The sequence below is a fragment of the Penaeus japonicus genome, unplaced genomic scaffold (genome assembly GCF_977035675.1).
Source record: "Penaeus japonicus unplaced genomic scaffold, GWHDUDI00000001_assembly GWHDUDI00000034, whole genome shotgun sequence".
NCBI lineage: Eukaryota > Metazoa > Arthropoda > Malacostraca > Decapoda > Penaeidae > Penaeus > Penaeus japonicus.
The window spans coordinates 23,743,380-23,748,404 of NW_028234436.1; positions in this window are offsets into that span (position 1 = coordinate 23,743,380).

A 5,025-nucleotide genomic window follows, 5' to 3' on the forward strand; every position below is an offset into this window, starting at 1 on the left:
TGAGTATAATGATGATGATTATGATAATGTTGATGATGATTTATTGCGAAAATACTGATGATGATAATAGGAATGATTATGATAATAAAGATGACCAAAAAAGGATTAATTAGTCATTTAAAAGAAAATATATCAAGAAAAATCTATCAGACAATATATATGTATATTATATATATATATATATATATATATATATAATATATATATATTATATATATATATATATATATATATATATATATATATATATATACTTAATGATCGAAAAGTCGGAATCTAATGACAAGTTCTTTCATCATTTTTTATTCTAACTCCTCTCCCATTTCTTTTTTTCTTATCGGTATATGTAATTATCATTTTTTCTTTCCCTTCTTTTCGTTTCCATGTGGTCTTTGCTTCTTTTTCTTTCGTTAAATATCTATTCTTCTTCCGCTTTCCCTGTCTCTCTCTCTCTTTTATTTTTTTACTTTGCTTTTAATTTCTTATGTTCTCTTCTTTCTTTTCTTCCTTTTTTATTCTTTTGTTGTTGTTGTTTTTTCGAGATCACTTATATTATTTATTTATTTATTTATTTCTCTTTCTCTCTCTCTCTCTCTTCCTCTTTCTCTCTTTCTCTGTCTCTCTGTCTCTCTCTATCTATCTAGCTAACTCTCTCTGTCTCTCTCTCTTTCTCTTTTTCTCTCTCTTTCTCTTTCTCTCTCTCTCTCTCCTTCTCTCTCTTTCTCTCTCTTTATCTCTCTCTCTGTCTCCCTCTCTCTTTTTCCATGTCTCTCTCTCTCTTTCTTTGTCTCTCTCTCTCTCTCCTTCTCTCTCTCTCTCTTTCTCTCTCTCTCTTTCTCACTTTTTCTCTCTTTCTATTTCTCTCTGTCTCTCTCTGTCTCTATCTCTCTCTGACTTTTTTTTTCTCTCTCTCTCCCTCTCTCTCTCTCTCTCTCTCTCTCTCTCTCTCTCTCTCTCTCTCTCTCTCTCTCGTTCTCTCTCTCTCTCTCATCACCCCTCTCTCATCTCTCTCTCTCTATTTCTCACTCTCTCTCTCTCTCTTTCTCTCTCTCCCCTTCTCATCATTTCTCTCTCATCTCTCTCTCTCTCTCTCTTCTCCTCTCTCTCTCCTCTCTCTCTCTCATCACTCTCTCTCTATTTCTCACTCTCTCTCTCACTGTTCTCTTCACTCTCTCTCTCTCCTCGCTCTCCTCTCTCCTTCCTCTCTCTCCTCTCCTCTCTCTCTCTCTCTCTACTCTCTCTCTCCACGCCTCTCTCTACTCTCTCTCGCTCTCGCTCTCTCGAGTGCTCTCTCGCCTCGCTCTTCTCACTCTCTCTTCATACTCTCTCATCTCCCCCCCCCCCTCTCTCTCTCTCCGTCTCTCCTGCTCTTCAGCTCTTCATCTCTCTCCTCTCTCTCTCTCCCTCTCTCCTCCTCTTCTCTCTCTCCCCCCCCCCCCCCCCCCACCCTTTCTCTCTTCCTCGCGGTACTCCTCTCTCTCTCTCTCTCTATTTATCTCAATTTCTCTCTCGATCTCGCTCTCTTTCTATACCTCTCCAACTCTCTCCAACTCTTTTTCTATCCCTTTTACCCACCAACCCAACCCACCGTCTCCCTCCCCCACCCCACCTTCCCCACTCCCCCCCCCCTCCACCCCTCTCCCCCCCCCCCCCCCCCCCCCCCCCCCCCCCGGACGTTCCAGCGGTTGAATAAATAATGTTCTTGGGAAAAATTGCTGGTTATGTAAATGAGGACCATAAGTCTAGTGACAAATAAGACACAGGCGGGAAGAGATCGCGCGGAGGAGGGGTAGGGTGGGGGTGGGGAGGGGGTGGTGGGATGGAGGGAAGGGGAGGGGTGGTGGGATGGAAGGGGAAGGGGGGAGGGGAATAGGAGTGGAGGGATAGACGGAAGGAGGAGGGGGTGGAGGGGAGGGGGATTTGTGGGAAGGAGGGAAGGGGGGAGGAATGGAGGGGAGAGGAAGAAGGGGAGATGGAGGGAAGGGGGAAGGAGGATAGAAGAGGCAAAAGAGGAAGGAAGGAAGATAGGAAAAAGAAAAATTGAGACGCACCAAGAGAGAGAAGAAAGGAAGAGAAGAAATAAATAAGAAGGAAGGAAGGAAAGTAAGATCAGATTTAAGGTAAAGGAAGAAAAAGCAAAAAAAAAAAAAAAAAAAAGCAAAAAAAAAAAAAAAAAAAAAAAAAAAAAAAAAGGGAGATAAGAAGGAAGAAGAGAGGGGGATGATTCAGGGAGAGGAGGAGGGGGGGGGGGAAGGGCGGAAAAAGCCGAGAAAGAGGGGGAGAAAATATTCTCCCTCCGAGGCTTAAAGACAGATGTTGAGCGCCAGGGAAGAGGACCAATTCGTTCTTCAGGGAGAGAGGATGCGTCGAGACGTGTGGGGGTGGGGGGTGGGTGGGTGGGTTAGGTTAGGGTAGGTGGGTGTGTGTTGGGGGGAGTGAGGGTAAGTGGGTAGGTGGGGGGGGTAGGTGGGGAGGGGCGGCCTGGAGGGGGTGGGTTTGTGTGTGTGTGTGTTGTAGATGGGTGTGTGTGTGTGTTTGTTGTGGCTGGGTGGATGTTGTGGCTGGGTGGGTGTGTGTGGGTGTGGGTGTTGGTGTGTGTGTGTGTGTGTGTATTTGTGCGTGTGTGTGTGCGAGAGAAAGAGAGAGAGCATGTTTTCTGTTTGTTTATTTGTTTTGCCTGTGTATGCCTGTGAGGTGGCACTAATAATGTTATGGCATTCACAACAACAACCATATTACCATAACTCACATTAAAACAAAAACAAAAATGCCCTGGAGTTTGTCACAAAAGAAATATAAACAACCTGAAACAAAGAGATAAAAAGATATGAAAAGCTATAAAGATAATAAAACCGAAATGATAGTAATAATTTAACATGTTACCGCCCCAAAAACAGCAACAAAAGAAAACATTACACAATCACAAAACACTAAAACAAATACGTATATTTGTAAAACATAATCAAACCAAAATAATAACAACATGACACGTTAACACCAAAAAAGATAATAATAATAAAAAGAAAAAGATAATATTTTTTTAAATTACGTAACCGTTACGTAACACTAACTGAAGTTTAACAACACGATTAGGGATTCCTCTGCTCTTTAAGGCTCTTCTCACCCCCACTTCCCCCCGCCCCCCTTTCTGTGCGTGAAGGACCCCCACCCCCCTTCCTGTGCGTGAAGGACCCCCCCCCCCCCTTCCTGTGCGTGAAGGATCTCTAGTCAGGAAAAGGAGCGGTACGGACGCCTCTTGCCTGTGACAAGATATATTGAGGAGAGGAGGGAAAGATGGAGATAGGAATGAAGGAGGAGGAGAAGACTATGAGAGAAAAGGATTTGGGGAGAGGAGGCAAGGAGGATGGGTGGGTGTGGGATGAGGAGGATAAAGAAGTAAGAGAAGAAGAGAAAGAGGAGGAGGAAGAAGGAAAGAAAAAGGAGAGGGGGAGGAGGTAAGGAGGATGGGTGGATGTGGGATGAGGAGGATAAAGAAGTAAGAGAAGAAGAGAAAGAGGAGGAGGAAGAGGAAGAGGGAGAGGGAGAGAAAGAGGAGATAAGGGGGAGGGGTGGATGAAGGAAGAGGAAGAGGAAGAAGTAGGAGAAGAAGAGGAAGAGGAGGATGGATGGATGAGAAAGGAGGATAAGGAAAAGGAGGATGAAGAAGTAGGAGAAGAAGAGGAAGAGGAGGAGGGATGGATGTGAGAGGAGGAAGAGGAAGGAAAAAAGGAGGAGGGAAGAAAAAAGGGGGAAGGTTGGAAGTGAGAAGAGGAAGAGGGAAAAAGAGAAGAGGGAAGGGTGGATATGGGACTAGGAAGATGAGGGAACTTAACTCACACTCTCCCACAAACACCCTCCCTCACATCCACCCCCTCGCAAGAACACACATCCCCCTACCCCCACAAACACCCACACAAACACCCACCCACAGCCCCACCCTCCCTCACAAACACCCTCCCCCACAAACACCCCCCACAGCCTCCCCACAAACACACACACCCCACCCACAAACACACCCCATAAACACCCTCCCCCACAAACACCCCCACAGCCACCCCCTCGCTCACAAACCCCCACCCACAAACACCCCCTCCTCCATACCCACAAACCCCCACCCCCACAACCACCCACCCCCACAGCCACACCCTCCCCCACGCAACCCCCACCCCCACAACCACCCACACCCCCACGCAAGCACACACTCCCAGTGTATTAACTCCCAAGAATGAACTCCGCAACCTGAAAGATCCACTGTTAAACGCATACAAGTGCTTCTTCGCCTCTCGGAAATCAAGGACACGGCGAAATCAAGGACACAGGGAAATCAAGGACACGGGGAAATCAAGGACACGGCGAAAGCAAGGACACGGCGAATGAAACGAGAGGAAATACATTATTCATGGGACTCTCGACGGCGGCAGAAGGACCAGGAAATTAGCTCGTACTCTTCGGCTCTTTGCTCGACTTGTGAGGAGGCTGAGAGACGCCGAGGCTTTTCCCGTCGGAGGAGGTACGGGGTCGGGGGGGGGGGCTTGGCTTTTGGTGGTGTTGGTTTTGGTGTTGTTGTGTGTACGTGGGAGGTTTGTGGGGGGGGGGGGGTTGTTTGTGGGAAGGGGTGGCTGGGGGGGGGTTTGTTTGGGGGAAGGTTTGGCTTTTGTGGGTGTTGGTTTTGTTTTGTTTTGTTTATGACGGGGGTTTGTGTGTGGGGGGGGGGGGGGGGGGTTATTGACCGGGTTGTGTGTGGTGGGGGGGGGGGGGTTTGTGGGGAGGAGAGGGTGCTGCGCGTGCGGCTTTTGTTGGTGTTTGTTTTGTTTGTTTATGAGGGGGGTTTGTGGGAGTGTTTGTTTGGAAGTTGCTGTTGGTGTGTGTGTTTTTTTTGTTTGTTTAACGACGGGGGGTTTGTGGAAGGTGTGGTGGGCTGTGGGGGGTGTTGTTTTTTTTTTTTGTTTTACGTGATATTGTGGGGTGTTTTGTTTTATGTTTACGAGGGGGATCTTGTGGGTAGGTTGGCTGTGGGTGTTGTTT